The following is a 19,771-nucleotide window of genomic DNA, read 5'->3' as shown; positions in this document are numbered from 1 at the left end:
AGCCATATATACTAGAAAAGCATATGCTTTTGAGGTACTTGGTTTAAGAGAATCTTAGGGTTGTATTTGAAAATCAGGAAATTGATACTGATAATTATCTTAATTACTGATAAAGACTTAATCATATTGATAAACACGATAAATTTTGACAAAAGTTAGCCGGGTCATTGGATGAGAAAGACTATAAAATAATCTGTAAACATAGAGTTTTGGTCATCCACTAATTATACTCTCAGTCTCAGTTATACGTATTTTTGAAAAAGAAGAATAATTTGATCGGTTACATTTATGAGCTGAATTCAAGTTTTGAACTATGTTGAGCTCAACTTGTTATTAGACTTTACTACTCAATTTGTAGCCTTTAGGCAAAGTGATATTTGGCCAAAAATTAAATAATCTATAAATATTACTAAAGTAGAAACCGCTGACATCATATTGTTCACGTGGCAGCTTTATAAGAAAATTTTTCCCGCCTAAATAAAACTTGATGTCATTATATTTTCTTTGGATTTAAATTTCAAATTTAATTTCTCCTCCTCTCAATTTATCTATATTCTTTAATTTATTTATTTTTCTTCTATCACCAACTATTGAAATCTAATGCATCTTTCCCCTATGCTTCATGGAACAAAATACTTTGATGTACATATTTATTTTTTCTATTTTTCTTTATATATTTCAAGTTTAAAATCATATTTACTTAATTAAAATCGTATAGTACAAATCTAACTTTTTTGTATATGCTCTAATTTTCATATTCAGTTTGTTCTTCTTCAAATTTAATTTTATAAAATTGGCATTTACAACTAATGGTTATGTCTCTATAGTTTTTCTGATACGAGGTAAAAATGCATAAAATATATACTCTATATATCAAAGAAATCCGTGCATCGCACGGGACTAATCTAGTTAGGAAATATTTTAATGCCAAACTTCAAACACTTACAATGGCCAAAGTGGCGGATCAAAGAAACTTATGCTTAGCAACTTGTTATTAGATGTGTACCTCTAGTCCTCTAATGCCCCCCTAAAATTTCTTTTTTTTTGATGGATTTTGAACTCATGAAAGTCATGATATCCTCCAAAACAAAACAATTAGTATCAAACTTAAGTATTAATTACCGTAATAACTCAAATGCCAAAGTACATGAGAAATTGAGTAATATTACCACCTTTCTCCATTTATAAACATCAGTTAAAAGGGCAGCATAATCAATCACGAGATTAAAGTTCCACCAAGTACTTGATAAAACCATAAAGCATTGCAACACTAATTACACAAACACTGAATAAAATCTTAAGCATTGCAACATTTATTACACCAAATAAGAGTGTTACCTTACAATAGCAAAACATTAAGGGTAGCCTGGCTACCCAGGGCCCCGGGTATGGTAGGATAGGGAGGGTGATGGCTAGCCATACTAGCAATAAGTAAAATTAACAAGTAACCTGAAAATAATACTTTGTAAAATTTAATTACGGAAGGGTGTTCTACAAATAATACAGCCCTAAGGCCCTAAAATAAGCCTGTATAATCTTCGAGTACATACATACAAACTCTACCCTTGATGGGTTCGGTATTCCAAATACTGATGGAAAGGCCTATGGGCGCATTGCCCTTAGTGGCAGAAACCTCAGTTGTGAGAGAAAGATTGAGAAGTACCTGCAAAACAAATTCAAAAAGAAGGATATGAGCTAAACAATCTAAAATGCAATTTAGCTTAGAAGCAGCAGAGCATAGACAGATCATGGCTAACTTTTCATTCCTCCCTTGAAACAGGTATTCCCGATCAATTATTATTCTGACGTTGTCAACAATAACAGCAGAAATACTCATGACTTCAACAAACTTCAACCACTATCTTGTTCACTTCAGAAATATTCAGAAGCACAATGATTATAATGCTACAGATGCTCATAATATATTGTGGATTTAGCAGAATATATACATGCCCTAACTGCTCAAAAAATCTGTCTGTTAAGTATTCGATCACTGAGAGATGTAAAGCAAAGACAGAGCACAAGAAATGAACTCAGAATCAGAAATAAAGGTATGGTCTTCATTGTCAGTTCGTATTACCCTTGGGTACTTTCAGAAATCCACAGAACATTGAGGAAATTAGAGTAGAGCTTAGAGGCATTACACTGAAGTACTGAACATGACCACACTGAGCTTAACAACTAATTCAGCCATTCTCACATGCTTACAGTATGTCAGCGGCATTCAGGCTGTTCAAAAAGTAGACTTATACTGTAATCAAGCATTTCAATGCAACGTGAATCATAACTACCAATAAACGGTCTTGGATTCAAGTAAAATTAGTGATAACATATTCACCTGGGTCCTAGAACCAAAATAATCATTATGCGGATACGACCAACTTAGAAGAGCTACAGAGCAAATTACTTCATCTGTTCATCATACATATCAACCCTGAAACCCTGATCACACAAAGTTGGGAAGTTTAACAGCTTCTAAACTCAGAGTTTCAATATTTAACCAAATTAAAAATCATTGATGATGCTAGAATGAAAAAAATCATCAATCTAATGGTACTATGCATAATAATCATTCCTCAAGTTTAAGGCAAAAAAAATTCACGGCAACTATCATCGATGGATCAGTTCTACAACACTTTCATCATTATCTGACAAATTACTATCCAAATCCCACAATTCTTACATCCATTCCCAAGTGAAGATTTGAAAAGCTACTCTCCAATTCTCCAGCATACTTACAAAAGATAAAACCATGAAGAAAAAGTTTCTTCACCCATGAACATCTATAGACAAGCTTAGCACGCTCAGATTTATGAGTAGGACCAAAAGGCAATGAACTGATGTGCCTTGTGCCATTTTTGCTAAATCCAAAACTTAATCCATCTACCTATAGAAGCGAAGCATTACAGCCACCAACATAAACACTGAAATTTGCTCAATCTTCTTTTTTTAAAAGTCACAAAAAATGTTCTTTGTGAAACTGATTTTATCCAAGAATGTAGCCAAAAAACCTGGCATGTAGAAGCAAACAGATCCACAAATTCATTCCAAAAATATAGCCATAAGTTTAGATTACAGCAAAACTTGTCAAACAACAAGCACAAAAAATGAGAAGTTAGAAACACATAATGAATTGTCAAACTATGTACATAATGTGCAATGGCTGTCATATTTCATCAAACAAACCGCCACAAGCATGGACTGTCAAGCCAACTAATGTGACTAAATTTACAGCATACAAAATTAAAAAAGAGGCATTTACCATGGAGCAGAAATACCCCAGAATATCCAAAGATTCCAAACACATTTTATAATGGAGAAGCAAAGAATTAACATAATAAAGACATAAGATGACTGCAGGGAATACAAAATTACCTGATATAACTGTGTATGCTTCATGAATTTTCGAAAGAGCAGCAGATAAAAAGTAATGATTTTGAGGAGTACTTCCTCCATTCTCTTTTCTGCCCTGGCAAGAGGGTTGACAACGAGCCACCATCATCCAATTTGATAAAGTTCAATTTTTTTGCCTGGAAGTAGGCATGGACCATCTAAAAGCTTCATGTACTCAAGCCAGCCCAATTTTTAAAAGCAATTAGGGCCTCCATCTTCTTAAAGTTCTTTCTTCTCATTTTTGAGACCTTCAATTTCTTGTGGTTCTCCATGAATGCTTGTTTGTATCTCCACTTATCTACGAAAATCTTCCATTCACGAGATAATTCCACTACTTGCATCACAGCATCAAAAAAACCTCCTTTAACCAGGGCATAGAGAAAAGCATCAATCAAGCTGTGGTCTAACTTAAAGCCTACAGCGTCATCAGTCGAAGCTCGCCTTTTGACCTCATTCCAAAGCATCAAAACGTTGAAGTATTTCCCTGCAGCTACATAACCATTAATCAATGACAAATAAGTCTGTCCATTAGGTCTAAAATGAAGAAAGGCCATCCTCCTAAATGTTCGACTAGCATCTTCGATCCGACCAGCCTTACAAAAGGCATGTATAATAGAATTCCAGTCATGTGTTCCCACTTCAATGCGAGGGTCCTCAACTACCTCATCCAAGAATGCTGCCATCAATTCAGGCCTGTTATTTTCTGTCAAGCCAGTCATTATGGTAAGATAACTCCCTTTCAACTCCGATAGTCTTGCATCCCTCATGTCCCTAAATAAAGAAAAGGCAGACTGGAAATCCTGGCTTGACATCGCTGCTTCTATTAAAGAATCATAACAACAAACATCCAAGTGCAAACCAGAACAATTAATCTCTGCTACCATTTGTGCAGCCTCAGCTGTCCGATGCTCTTTGCAATAGGCTTTTAGTATTGACAAATACACACCAAGTCCAACAGCAGCTCCTTGAGCTTTCATCTCATCCAATATACTATGTGCCTTGTCCAACATCCCAAGTACAATACAAGCATTAACAATGCCAAAACCCGTCGTACTTTCCCCTACAACACTTTCAGGTTCCAACATTTGAGCTTCAACAACCAATGCTGCTAAATCCTTAACACTCCCATGTTTAAGAAACCCTTTCACAACCTCACAATAAGTTTCCTCACTAAATTTCGAACCGTCTTCACCCCCTCCTTCCAAACTCCGCAAGACAGTCTTAGAGACAGACTCTACATTTCCTGCCTTAACATACCCCCTAATCAAATTACTCAGAAACACCACTCTGTCAGAAAACCCAAACCCACCCATCAAACCCTCTAGCTCATTAATCTTCCCTTCTAAACCCTTCAATGCATACAAATACCCAAGCAACCCGAAACTCAATTCGTCGGGCCTAACCCCTAATACTGACATCAACTCAATAACCCTCTCCGCATCCTCCACCGATTCAAGATCAAAACAACACCCTTCTAAAGCAGCATTACAAGCATCCAAATCAGGAATCATAAAATCCAACTTCTCATCAATAGCAACCCTACAATTCTCATGAAAAACACCCAAATAACCAACAAAACTCCCATTCTTCCTACTAATCTCAACCAACAAAGAACCCCAGACATGAAAAGGCACAAAAAACCTATTCTTAAACATACATTTAACCAAAGCAAAAGCAGGAGCAACAGTATTAGCAACAACCATAGAACTCAAAACCCTTTTCACAGAATCAAATTCCAACAAATTGGGATTCTTCTCGATCAAAAAAACAACCGAAGCAAAACCCCTTTTGAGATTATGAACATCAGAAAGAGAACATAAATGGGCAATAAGTGAATTTGTAAGAGACTTACTGGGAAAACAGGAAGTGCTAGTGAGCAACTTGAATGATTTCCAAGCTTCATCAGTGTTGCAGGAGGAGAGAGAATGGTGAAGGGTGGTTTCTAAGGTGGTTTTGAGTTCGGAGGTTAATGGGGTTGTTGGGGTTGTCCGTGACGGTGACGGTGGCGGTGGCGGTGACGGTGACAGTGGTTTACGGGAGAAGAGTGAGGGTTGAAGGAAAGAGTAAAGAGAAGGGGTTTGTTCAGAGGTGGTGGAGAAGGGTGTAGAGTGCGGTGGTCGGAGGAGAGAGAAAGTGATTCGCCGCCGCATAATACGCCGGTTTTTGGTGGTTTAGGGAAGTTTGTTTTGTGTGTTTTTGATTGTTTTCTTTTTGTTTGTTGAAGTTTTTTCATCGTTTTTGGTTGTGTAATATTTATTCTTGTATAAATAAATTAGTGGATGACTGTATAATAAGAAGCTGGAATAGCTCAGTTGGTTAGAGCGTGTGGCTGTTAACCACAAGGTCGGAGGTTCGACCCCTCCTTCTAGCGTTTTTGTTTCAAGTAATGTTAAGACAAGTATACCCTCCTCTATTTCATTTTTTTTTTTTTGAGGAATCCTCTATTTCATTTTTCTTTGTTGTTAATTACCAATCCTACATGTCGTAGGACTAATTAATGAAAATTTCTTTGGAAAAAAAATAATAGGTAAAAAAAATAATAATTATAATGAAAATACTTCCTTAAACCGTGATAAAAAGATAAGTATTGATAAAAGAGACCGTTAATTAGATATTTCTATAAAAGTTTTTTTAAAAAGCAAGATACTTCCTTAAAAGTTAAAAGTGATAAAAAGATAAGTATTGCTTTAGATAGAATGCATCATAAAACCGTGAAACCAATAATAATAGGTAAAATATTTCATTATTTATTTTGGAAAAGATTAGATAACAATTAACAAATCATGAATGGATATGCATCATTAAACCGTGAAGCCAGTAAAAGATTATACGGAGTATTTGATAATATTATTTTTATTTATTTTGGAAAAGAGTAGATAGCAAATCAATTTTATTTTTCAACAATTAATTCATGATAGCTAACCTAGGATGAATTCATAAATTATTATTATTATTTTTTTTTTTTTTGTTGCCAATTATGATGATTTGATCATGTACACAAATACGGTGATTATTTAATATTTACCAATTGGGATGATCATCTACTATCAATTGCATCATTAATTTAATAATTAACAGGGATGATCACTACCAATTTAATTATCACGTACTATTCACTTTTTAGTGAAGATTGGCAATTATCAATTAATTTGCTTATAATACCATTCGCCAATTCAATTATTAATTTGCGTATCATACCATTCACCAATTCATTTATAAAATTAAATTACCATTTACTCCGTATCAATGATGATTACCAATTTGCTTATCAATTAGGATTATCGTTAAGCAATTTACTTTTCAGTAATAATTATCATTAAATGATATGAATATTATCATCATATAATGATATGGAGAATTTCATATACTCCGTATCAATTTATCTTTTTACAGTACTTATAAATTAAGGTTGGTTTATTATTTTATATATGATTGATTGTGATTATCAATATTGTTGTTCAAACATTAAAATTACTACAAATAATCACAAAATCAAATTAATTAATTTGGTATGAGTTCAAAGTACTACATACTCAGTAGATAATATAATACGAGTAGGAGTTAAAAATTTAAATAAAAATTGAATCAAATACGGAGTAAATAGTATATTAAGAGATCGATGAAATCATCCATAGACTAGGATAAAGAATGTGGTTTAAATAACCAACAAACTAACCGTAAATATAGGTAGAAAATCACACAATTTCATATCTTTTGACTTACAATATATACTTATTAATACTTGATAAGTCAAACTTAACAAAATTGCATGATAACATCCTAAAATCACTCTAAGTATTCCGGTTTAACTAATTTTTTTTGGCAACACTTTTTAATTAAATAAATTCACACTCTCACCACTTATCTACAAAACCAACAAAATTTATCCAAAAAAATAATTATAAATATAATTCAACTCACACACTAAAAAGTCCTAAAGTAGCTAGGAAACAAACTCTTAGGTTGTTAGGAGACACAACTATTTTCTCCCTCGAAATTTTGCATAAATACGTGCCCAAACACAAAGTAAACCACAAAAAAATCATAATCATATTCTCTTGATTAAAATTCAGAGAGCACAAAAAGAGAGATCGTTAGTTTTAATTTGTCGAAACGAAACTCGATTTGATCATGGATCCAATGATGAAGGAAAACGGTGAGGTAGTAAAGAAGGAAAACGGTGAGTGTGAGAACAACCTTAACGGGTGGCTTCCTGTTACCGCGAACCGTGAGGGGAAGTGGTGGTACGCTGCCATTCACAATGTCACTGGTATGGTTGGTGCGGGTATTCTTGGATTACCATATGCTATGTCTCAACTCGGATGGTACGTGCACAATTACTCCTATACAAAATTTAAATTAAATAATTTAACGCATTAACACTTATAGTATAATTTATGTCATGATCATAAAACAATATGAGACATGGATGGTATTCATGTTATATTAGGTTAATAATTTTGTAGAATTAATTGCATGAAAAGGTATATTATAGGGAAAATAATGTTCGGCCTTATAATCACTATTTTTATGTTTTGATGTATGTAAAATTGTAAATATATATAGTCCTTTTATTTCTGATTAAATAGTGATTAACCGAGTTGATAAAAACTTTGGGAAAAGATTTAATAAATTTGCAGTCCGAATTGGGGCCTGTTCACATTTACTTAATTTCAGTTCAGTTCAGTTCAGCTCTAATCAGTTCAGTTCAATTCCAATCAGTTCAGTTCAGCTTTAATTTCCCTCTCACATAAAATATTCATTTCAGCTCAATTCAGTTCAGTTCAGTTCAGTTCCAATCAGTTCAGTTCAGTTCAGCTCTAATCAGTTCAGTTCAGCTCTAATCAGTTCAGTTCAGCTCAGTTCAGTAAATATGAACAGGCCCTTGATTATGTTAACGAAACAGAAATTGAGAGTATGTAAGTGCATGATGAGGCAATTTTATTACTTTGCAATTTATTTTGTTCTAAATTGTTAGTTCAATTCAATCCAACAATTTGCCAGGCGATTTGATTTGAAGTTGTGGATCATCTGGTTGTACTGGGGAGATCTGTCAGTAAGAGTATGTTTATATGTATATGTTTGCTTGGTAGCATAATCAACTACATCTATTTAGTATGTATTTGTGATTTTGCGTATTCTTTAGTTGTAAAGAAAATTTAATTGAATTTATGAAAATTGATCATTCATTAGAGTTTGAATCATATACAAAAATAATACACGTATATAATTAAAAATTTGGTGTGAATCTTATGGTAGTTAATAAATAATGGATTATTGTCAAAATAATAATAATAATAATAATAATAATAATAATAATAATAATAATTGTATGTTTAGTCCGCATGTTATAATAATTGAATTATTTAAATTTATTTCAGGGGTTCGGGTGTTACATTATTGTTAGTATCATGGGCTATAACGTTATATACGTTATGGCAAATGATCGAATTGCACGAGGCCGTGCCTGGAAAGCGATTCGATCGTTACCATGAACTAGGACAATACGCATTTGGTGAGAAGCTTGGACTATGGATAGTTGTTCCACAACAATTCATGGTCCAAGCAGGTTGTGATATCGTCTATATGGTAACGGGAGGTAGATCGCTGATGAAGTTTTATAGTATTGTTCACCCAAATGGACCGTCGATCAAGCTTACCTATTTTATTATGATGTATGCGGCCATCGAATTCCTGCTTTCTAACCTTCCAAACTTTAATTCCATTGCTGGTGTCTCTTTAACGGCGGCTATAATGTCTCTCAGGTAAGTTTTTACTTACTTTACATTTTTTTAAATAATAATTTTCAATAATATTTATTGTTTAAATAATATTTTTTGTTTGGACTTTTTTTTTTCCAGTTATTCAGCTATTGCTTGGATAGCATCACTTATAAAAGGAGTACAGCCAGACACTAGTTATGCTAGTAGGTATTCTACTAGCGCTAGTCAAATATTTGGATTTTTGAGTGGAATAGGAACGGTTGCATTTGCCTTTTCTGGGCATAACATAGTACTTGAGATTCAAGCAACCATCCCTACCAGTCCAGAAAAACCTTCTAAAAAAGCAATGTGGAAAGGGTCTTTAATTGCTTACATAATTGTGGGATTGTGTTATTTTCCAGTTGCTTTTGTGGGTTATCTTGTGTTTGGCAGAGTGGTTGAAGACAATGTTATGATCTCTCTTGAAAAACCCGATTGGCTTATTGCTGCTGCTAATCTATTTGTTGTTATACATGTTATCGGCAGTTATCAAGTAAGTTAAACTTTATGTTTTTAATCGTTGTGTTTTGCTTTTATTTTTTAATATATATTTAGATTATAAACCTTATTTATTATGTTAGGTTTATGCAATTCCTGTTTTTGACATGCTGGAATCTTTTATGGTGTTGAAAATGAAATTCCAACCCAGTAAGAAGCTTCGAATTATAACTCGTGGGACTTATGTTGGTAAGTTAGTTTATGGATTTTTTTTTTCAAATTTAATTATATTAATATTTATTATGTTATATTAATATATGTATGATACTCTATACAGGAATTACTATGTTTATAGGCATAGCATTTCCCTTTTTTGGATCCCTCCTCAGCGTGTTGGGAGGAATTGCTTTTGCACCTACCTCTTTTTATGTAAGTCTAAAAACTTTTTTTTTATAATACAAAATTTGAATAATTTTTTTTGTATTAATAGAATTTATTTAATTTAATTGCAGCTACCTTGCATAATATGGCTTATAATACGCAAACCAGAGAAATACAGCCTATCATGGTTTCTTAATTGGGTAATTTTACAACTTTAATATTTATTAAATTTTGTTTTGTTTTGTTTTGTTTTTTTTTAATTCTGTCAAAATCTTTAATGATTTTATACTTTGCAGGCTTTTATCATTTTTGGCGTTGACGATTTTAGCCCCTATAGGAGCCATAAGAGATATAGTTGTTCAATGCGGAACATTTAAATTTTTCTCGTAGTCTATTATAGCGAGGTGAAAGGACGGTTAATCCTATCAATTTTTTAAGGGGATTACCTATGTAAGTTATTCAATTTAACTATTGTTTAGACTTTATATTCTCCTAATTTCTCAGACAAGGTGTTACTTTCTGCTTTAAACTATGAATTGTGCAGTAGTGTTTTTATTTTTTTTCTTAAAAAACAATTTGTAATTTTGTAGTTAACTTCTGAAATATTATATCAATCGTGATTTTTGATTAATGTTGTTTTTTAGAGTGCTTCCTAATAATTAGCTTTTATATCATCGTTGCTCGGTTTAAATTAATTTTTTATATCTACCAAATAGAAATTTTATACTAAATTTCATATCCTCTCTAATTTCCAACTTTAGAAGCTTGTTTGAATTAATGTATGTTTGAACGTGGAACTTTTTGTTATTAAACAGAAAAAGAATGATCGAAAAACATTTGAAGGCATCAAGACTCAAGAGAACAGTACTTAAAAAAACAAAGTTGTACATACTTTACCTAAGTTTACTAACAATAATACGGAGGATCAAAAATTCCTTAGTAGTTAAACTTGGTAATAGTAGAGAGTTCATTTCATTGATAAAATAGCCATAATAGTTCTAAACATTAATAAAAGATTCTAGAGAATCCATTACATTATAATAGGGATTAATAACAACACTTAATTCTTGCGAAGGTCACGAAAGTAACCAGAAGGATTCCTTTCAAAGCATTCCTTGAAATACGAACACCGGGTTGCCCTGGAGCGTTCATCATATTTGTGTCGTCGCTTCTTTGACCTGAAAACAGACTATAAATCCCCAAACCAATAACTGCTACAACAGCAATACCAAATATTTCAAGGTAGTTTAAACCTTGATTATACTCGGACGACGCCATCGCTTCATCTTGCTTGCTGCTTTGGTTATCTTTCTTACTCATCTTCATCTCTTACGATCTTTTTTGCTTCTATAAATGTGTTTACTAACTTATACTCGTATTTTATATGAATTTTATACGATAAAAATGTAAGTAGAGCATAGATATATATAGAGTAGAGATAGATTAGATCATTAGATAGGATACCAAAGTTGAAGGTGTGTTCCCAAGGCAACACTTATTTGCATTTATTTGCAACGCTTCATTATACGTATGTGACGCTTTGGTACTCAAAATTAAAACCCACTAGGAAGTTTAACGGTCGGGAGGTTTTGTATTTTACATTTGTATTTTTTTTTTTTTTGGACAAGATCAAAAAATTATAGTACTTGTATAGTTGTATTTGTAATACTAAGACGAGTATTTTCCATTTGCGTAAAAAGTAATCTTAATAAATTATTTGAGGGGCCGTTTGGTTGGGGTTAATCATCAAAGGGAATGGGAATCAACTGCCCTCATTCCCTTTGTTGTTGTTTGTTAGACCATTTTTCCCATTTCCTTTACCCTTTTCATTACCCCTAATCCCTCTAAGTTCATTCCCCACCCCCCCCCCCCACCCCGACTTTTCCATTCCCATTCCCTAGCCACCACCACATCACCACCTTCCTACCTACACACACCACCAAGAAACCCAACCACCGCACTACTGACGCTTCGCTGCGTCTCCGACGACCCTCGCCGCCTTTCCCCCCTCCCCGTAAAACTCTCCCCTCCTCTTGCAAAAACATCCCCAACCCCATATAACCCTAGAAATCTCTCCCTATCCCCGCAAAACCGCCGTCCGTCCGTCCATCCCTTCATCGTCGAAACCCTAGCCGCTGCTAGGGTTTCGAGGGTGGGGGAGGGTCGTACGACGAGTTTTTCGGGGAGTAAAGGATGTTTTTCCGGGGAGGGATGTTTCTAGGGTTTTTGGGGTTGATTTTCGGGGAAGGGAGAGCTGCGTGGGGTCGGCGAAGGTGCGGCTGGTGGTTTGGTGGACGGATGGTGGCTAGAAAAGTGAATGAATTAGGTGGTTGTGGGGTGGTGGGTTGATGGGATTGTTTCCCTTTGTTTTTAAAACAAACAACATAGAGAATATTAGGTATTTTCATTCAATTCTCTTCCATTCCCTTTGTTCATTCCATTCCGTTTACCCCGGATGAACCAAACGGCCCCTGAATCTATTTTATGTAATGTTAGTTGGCAAATTCTGACATGCCATGGCATGGTATAAACGAGAATCAATTACAACTAACCCAAGCACAAAACTTAAAGTTTTTATCCTTCTCAAAAACGTCCCTGAATATCTTCTTCCATGGCTGGCCAGGGGCTTTCATCATGGTTCTCCCATTCTAACATACATAACAATTCAAGCAACATTACAATAAAAGATAAAACTTTCATAGTAGTGCACACCATTTTTTCTTTCTTGATCTCTATACTTTTTTTGGTTTTAAAGTTTCTACTTGTAATGTAATAGAAGTAAGGAGTAGTCCTATATATATAGGCAGGTGAGAAGTCTAATGGATTTTCTACTGCAACTAATTGTATTGTATAGTGAATGTACATTGATAATTAATTAATTAGGTAATTTAGTCTATGATTTCCAAAGCTAATACAGAGTAATTACTTACAATTGCAATAGCTAACAAACTCTTTGGTTCTCGGAACACCACTAATTGTTGCCTCGTTTTTCAGTATTATCATATCATGATATCAACATATAGTGTTTTTTTTTTTTTTTGAGGAAGTACATAGTCACTTTGTCCCGTATAAAATTTCTACATATTAATTTGCCTAAAAAACTTAACATTTATTTAATATTATGACCCTTAATTTACATTTCTCTATAAACTTTTATATTTCAATTACTATTACACCTGTCAATTCCTAACCCAAATTCGAATTAATACTAAGAGAGAACCCAATTCGACCGACCTGACCCGAAACAAATGACTCAAAATTAATTCAATTTGACTCGTTTATTATAATTTGTAATTATCTAAACCACTCGAACAAAACGATTGTTTAATATTGTTCACCCGAATGGACCGCCGATCAAGCTTACATATTTTATCATGATGTATGCGGCCATTGAATTCTTCCTTTCTAACCTACCAAATTTTAACTCCATTGCCGGTGTCTCTTTAATGGCTGCCATCTCTCAGGTAATTTTACCTCTTTACATATTTTTTTTAAATAATAATTTTCAATGATATTTAATTTTTAAATATTACATTTTTGTTTAAATTTTTTTTTTAGTTATTCTGCTATTGCTTGGATAACTTCACTTATTAAATGAGTACAACCAGACACAAGTTACGCTAGTAGGTATTCTACTAGCGCTAACCAAATATTTGGATTTTTGAGTGGAATAGGAATTGTTGCATTTGCCTTTTCTGGGCACAACATAGTACTTGAGATTCAAGCAACCATCCCTACTAGTCCGGAAAAACTTTCTAAAATAGTCATGTGGAAAGGGTCTTTAATTGCTTATATAATTGTGGAATTAGGTTATTTTCCTTTGGCTTTCGTGGGTTATCTCGTGTTTGGCAGGGTTGTTGAGGACAATGTTATGATCTTCTTCGAAAAACCCGATTTGCTTATTGCTGCTGCTAATCTATTGCTGTTATACATGTCATTAGCAGCTATCAAGTAAGTTAAAAGGCTTTATGTTTTTAATTGTTGTATTTTGTGATTTAATTTTTTTAGATTATAAACCTTAAAACTCGTGGTACTTAGGTTGGTAAGTATTTTATGGATTTATATTTCATATTTAATCATATTAACTTATTAATTTTATTATACTATATTAAAATATATATATAATACTATATTTCATATTTAATCAAAATTAACTTATTAATATTTATAAATTAAATTGATAATTGTCAAGATAATTAATATATATGAAGGTTTGTACATAGTATGACTTCTTGTGTTGTGTTCAATGATTAAATGCCCATGATCTATATTTATAGGTATAGATGGAGCTTGGAAGAAATGACCGGACTATTCTAGAAATTCCTCTATCATTCTTGTATCCATAATGTTCTAGAAAATTAACGAACTAGTTATTATATTCTAATAGCTTTCATTGTCAATAATGCTCTAGAACATTCAAGTAGGATATTATTCTAGAGAAATCAAGAGCAAGTAATGATCTTACTTGTATAATACTCCACCAAAATAATGGGCTTATAAAATTTGGGCCATATCCAACATTGATAATAATAGAGTTCATTTCATTGATAAAATAGCCATAACAACATTAACCAACAATAATAATATTACTCCGATCCATAATAGGTTTAAACATTAATAAAAGATTCAAGATAACATGAACATCCATATAGTTGGTTGATATGATATGATAGATGATCCAAGACCTAATTCTTGCGAAGATGACGAAAGTAACGAGAAGGGTTCCTTTCAAAAGCATCCCTTGAAATACGAACACCGGGTTGCCCAGGAGCGTTCATCATATTTGTGTCGTCATTTCTTCGACCCGAAAAAAGACTATAAATTCCCCAACCTAGTGCTAAAACAGCAATACCTATTTGAAGGTAGTCTAAGCCTTCATTCTCCTCCGATGATGCCATCGCTCTATCGCTGCGTTTGTTACCCGTACCTTCCTTACTCATCTTGATCTCTCTCAATCTTTCGCTTCTTAAAATATGTTATGTGTACTCGTATAGTCGTATACAATGATAACACTGTAGGTAGAAAATGAAGGAAAGTATACTTATATATATAGAGATTATGGTTGGTACTTTGTGAGAGTAGATTAGATAGGATATACCTAAGTTGAAGGTGTGTTCCCAATGCAACACTTATTTACCTTTATTTGCAACGCTTAATTATATCACATAAATACAGTAGAAGATTAGAGGATGCTTAGTAATCAGATAAATGTGAAGTGGTTAATTGTTGATGCTTCGTTCTTTGTTTGTGTGGGTAAATTTCAATGGGGTGGTGGCAATGCATGTATTTCCAATGCTACAGCTAATTAATTATCACATTTGCAACTTAACACCTAATTTTTTTTTATACTTGGGATTGGGAAGTCGTAATCTGGCCACTAATTACTTCCTCTCCGGGAATATGTATGTCTTTTACTTTCTTCAAGATTAAACATATAGAGTGGGTCTTTTATAATCTAGACACAAAACGGATTAAAGTTCAACTCAACTTGAGTATTCGTAACAAGTAAGATGAGTTCAAATTAAAATAAATACCAGTATCTATAGTTTGAGATCAAAATGAGCCTAGCTCTAAATAGAGTTGTAATTTAAATAACCTACGAGTCTTATACGGAGTATAAACATAAAGTAGTCCGTATACAAAACTTTCAAATTGTAATGAAATTAGTTTATATCCTACTAGTTTTGTGCCCGTGCGATGTCCGGGTTGTTTATTGAATTTTAAGATAAATTTTTAATTTATATATCAAATTTTAAAATATATCATCGATATAAAATTAGTTACGAATTGATGTGCTTTTGTGATGATTTGCTATCTAGTAGACATGTAATGACTAATAATAATGTTTGTGGAAATGTTCGATTTAATACATTAAAAAAATAAAAAAATTAGCAAAAAAAATTAAATAAAATAAATGTTTAAAGCCCGTTGCCAAAACCCAAAACTTTGGGCTAGGGTTGAACATTTTTGGACTCGTAACCTGAAGTGACCTGTCTGAGATGACTCATGACCCGACCCTAATTAACAGGTCTACATAGTAATAAAATTCTATTATATTGTGAAATATATTATTTTAACTGATTAGTATATATTATAAATGAATGTTTTACGCTTTGTACTTCCTTTGCTCCAAAAAATATTATGATATAAAAAATAAATTTATATGATAATTTTTTAGAATTATAATCTAATAATTTTTTTGATTAAAATTATAATTCAATTTGTACATCTGAAATATTGGTATCCTAAAATTCTATCCAAATAGAATTCTAAACTAACTTTTTTTATCTTATGAAATCTATTTAAATCTATCCAATGTGGCGCGACACTTGGCGAAAAGTTGGAACGCCAAGTGTCGCTGCCTCGTGACCCGACTAAAAGTTTAGATTTATATATTAGTTATATGATTCGTGTTATCCTAAACAATTAACTACTCTTGATATATTTATATGGAGTACTTCTTATCTTGAATCTAGAAAGGAATTTTATGCTCCAATTTTATGTTAAGAACTTGGTTGTTTTTGCTTATTATCTTTTGGAATTTTAAACTCTTTCCAAAAAAAAAAAAAAAAAAAAAAATGTTGTAGGGTTATTTCATGCATGCTTTATTTATATGTATGGACACAAAAAAAAATAATCGCTCTGTATTATTTGTATTTTATTGTATGTGAGCATTTTGTTTTGCAGCATTACAATTAAGCTCGGCTTAAATTCAAAAAAAATTTCATTCTTTCAAAAAATCAAAAAATCAAAAAGAATTTCATACAAACCAATCAAGCTCAAGCTAGAAAGTGTACATGTATTTAAGCTTGATTGCAATATTCTTCATTCAAACCAAGCTAAAGCTAGTTTAATAGTTTGTCTATATATCAACACGGCCGATTTTACAAACATAGATGATGTTTGCAATGTTTAAGGATAAGTATTATTTTAAATCAATCCTAAGTAAATTTAAATAACTTATTTAAAAAGAGTATTATTAAAAAAATACCCGAATGAACATGCATTAGTAGTCAGTCTACTCACTATCTCCCCATTTGCACACTTTCATTTCCCAAACAATTTTATTGATTTATAATTGTATAAGGAATTAAGGATCATAGTCATAACATGTTTGCTAGGTTAGAGGAACTACACAACACAAGCCTTTGTAAATCAACGTACCGTGACTATGCATTAGATAAGCTAAAACTTTAACAACCATAAGAAGTAGAGTAGCTCGAACTTTGATCTTAAAGATAGATGGTAGAATATATATTACATAGATGATAATTAAACTTCTCCACCAAAGGAAGGAAAATAGAGTACTAATTAAACATAAACGAAGCTAAGAAAATAAAACGAATGAAGTCGAAAACAACCATAGAGAATAATAACCAACACCCAACCAATAAGCTAAGGCCTGCTAATTAATATTATTTCTTTCGGAGATTACGAAAATAGGTAGCAGGATCCTTCTCAAATATGTCCCTGAAAATCTTCTTCCCGGGTTGCCCGGGTGCCTTCATGGTTCTCCCATTTGGACCTAACATACATAACAGTTCAAGCAACATCACAATAAAAGATAGAACTTTCATAGTAGTGGACGCCATTTTTCTTTCTTATGATTTTTTTTTTTTTTTAAGCATAAATAGGTTTTCTGCTTGTAGTGTAAGAGGGTTATGAACTATGAAGTAGTTGTATAAATAGGCGGCTACTGAGAAGTCTAATGGACTATCTACTCCCACTGATTATTTTGTATAGTGAATGTACATTGATAATTAATTAATTAGGTAATTTAGTCTATGATTTCCAAAGCTAATATAGAGTAATCTGTTTTTACTTTGGTTCTCGGAACCACTAATTGTTGCCTCGTTCTTCACTATTATCATATCATGATATCTTCAGTATTATCATATCATGATATATTGATATCATGATATCAATATATAGTCAATTATTTAAGGAAGTACGGAGTATATACTAACTTTATCCATATAAAATTTCTATTGATTTGCCTAGAAAACCTAATATTTATTTAATATTAGGAAAATTTTTAAATTACCACCTAAAAATGTAACTATTTTCGAACTAAACACCTGTTTAATTTTTTATTTTAAATTATCACCCCTTAAATTAAATAAATGCTCAGATTTACACTCATTTAATCCTAATATTTCACTCAACCTATCATCATTTCCTTCCTTAAATTCAACACACCAATTTAATTTCATTTCTAAACCCCCAAATTTTACAACTTCAGACAAAAAAAACCAACATATAACCACCATTACACTCTCACCCTTCTCATTCATTTTCACAATTAGGTAAAGTCTATTATTTCCAAATCTAATACAGAGTAATCTCTTTTTACAATTGAAATAGCTAACAGACTCTTTGGTTCTCGGAACCACTAATTGTTGTCTCGTTCTTCAGTATTATCATATCAATCTATAGTTTTTTTTTTCTCTTCTTCTTCTCGGAAGTATATAGTCACTTTGTCCCGTATAAAATTTCTATTAATTTGCCTAGAAAACTTAATATTTACGAGTATTTAATATTATGACCATAAATTTACATTCTCTATAAAATTTTATATTTCAATTACTATTACACCCGTCAATTCCTATTCCAAATTCAAATTAGTACTACTCCATCCCTCCGTCCCCAAAACTTTGACCCTTTTGAATTGATTTCTCGGTTATTAAGAAACTTAAATAAAAAGAAATAAAAACATATTGGAATGGGGTTTGTAAAAAAATAGAGAGATAAAGTATTAAATATACACGGAAAAAACAAAATTTTATATGGCACTAGTGGAAAAAATCTTATTTGTAACAAGCTATTCGTAACGGGCATATGATGTTTCGTTACAAATACATCATTTGTAACAGGCAAATCCAATGTCCGTTACAAAAAAGTTGTGACTTAGGCAGGAAAAGAGATATTCGTAACGAACATATTGGTGCCCGTTACGAATAAGTGGTTATTTGTAACGGGCATTACTCTGCCAGTTACGAATAACCAACTAATCGTAACTAACAAGTTGTGTCCGTTACGAATAATGTTTCAAAGTAAACCCTAAATGTTTACATTCCCCTTTCTCACTCTCTCTCTCAAAATATTTCCCCTTTCTTTCTCCAATATTGAAGCATCTCCCGCGCGTGGTCGTCGTCCTCAACTCCATTGAAGCAGCTCCAAGCTCAGTTCGCTCAGTTCGGGTTGCTCATTTCTCTCTCTTGCTTTTGCTCCTATCATCCTCACTCTTCTCCTCCATTGAAGCGCACTTTGAGTTCTCCATTAAAGCGCACTCTAAGTTCTCCATTGAAGCGCACTCTGAGTTCTCCATTAAAGCGCACTCTGATTTCAAATTGTCGCGACTCCATCTCTCACTGCCAAGCTCTCTCCATTGAAGCAGCTCAAGCTCGGTCCCGCTCAAGAAATTCCCAGCTTCCTGTAAGCTCTCCTCCCCCAATTTTGTAACCCTTGTGTCAATTTGCTTAATTGCAATTACTTAATTAGGTTTTTTTTTTATTTCATTGATTTCAATTCATAGAAACCAAAATATAAGTTAATTATGGATATTGTGTGTTTTATTTCTATAATTTGGACCATTACATGAAAGATGGGAAAGATAGAAGTCCCTTAGGCAATATTGAAGCCTTTTTGGCTTTATATGCTCCCAAACGTGAGTAAATAGTCTTATTTCATTGATTTCAATTCATAAAAACCAAAATATAAGTTAATTATGGATGTTATGTGTTTTATTTCTATAATTTGGACCAATACATGAAAGATGGGAAAGATAGAAGCCCCTT

The 19,771-nt window shown here is 32.7% G+C and overlaps 1 non-coding gene and 2 pseudogenes across 3 annotated transcripts; 2 read left to right on the top strand and 1 right to left on the bottom strand.

The window, feature by feature from the left end:
* Nucleotides 1–1,228: 1,228 nt before the first annotated feature.
* Nucleotides 1,229–5,611, bottom strand: LOC145563543 (pentatricopeptide repeat-containing protein At1g69290 pseudogene; annotated as a pseudogene). Its single transcript, XR_014094554.1, has 2 exons — nucleotides 3,376–5,611; nucleotides 1,229–1,663 (listed from the first exon to the last, which is right to left on the bottom strand). The product of XR_014094554.1 is annotated as a pentatricopeptide repeat-containing protein At1g69290 pseudogene (transcript).
* Nucleotides 5,612–5,690: 79 nt separating this feature from the next.
* Nucleotides 5,691–5,764, top strand: TRNAN-GUU (transfer RNA asparagine (anticodon GUU)). The gene has a single exon. It is a non-coding gene; the product is annotated as a tRNA-Asn (tRNA).
* Nucleotides 5,765–7,350: 1,586 nt separating this feature from the next.
* LOC145563542 (lysine histidine transporter 1-like) lies at nucleotides 7,351–10,517 on the top strand (annotated as a pseudogene). The gene is made up of 7 exons (XR_014094553.1): nucleotides 7,351–7,718; nucleotides 8,775–9,158; nucleotides 9,255–9,648; nucleotides 9,737–9,842; nucleotides 9,931–10,022; nucleotides 10,106–10,174; nucleotides 10,271–10,517. The product of XR_014094553.1 is annotated as a lysine histidine transporter 1-like (transcript).
* Nucleotides 10,518–19,771: the final 9,254 nt, after the last annotated feature.

Source organism: Chenopodium album, chromosome 10, assembly GCF_948465745.1.
Source record: "Chenopodium album chromosome 10, dcCheAlbu1.1, whole genome shotgun sequence".
Classification (NCBI taxonomy): Eukaryota; Viridiplantae; Streptophyta; class Magnoliopsida; order Caryophyllales; family Amaranthaceae; genus Chenopodium; species Chenopodium album.
Note: the sequence above shows the minus strand (reverse complement) of the source record. Positions and strands in the feature narration are given on the sequence as shown.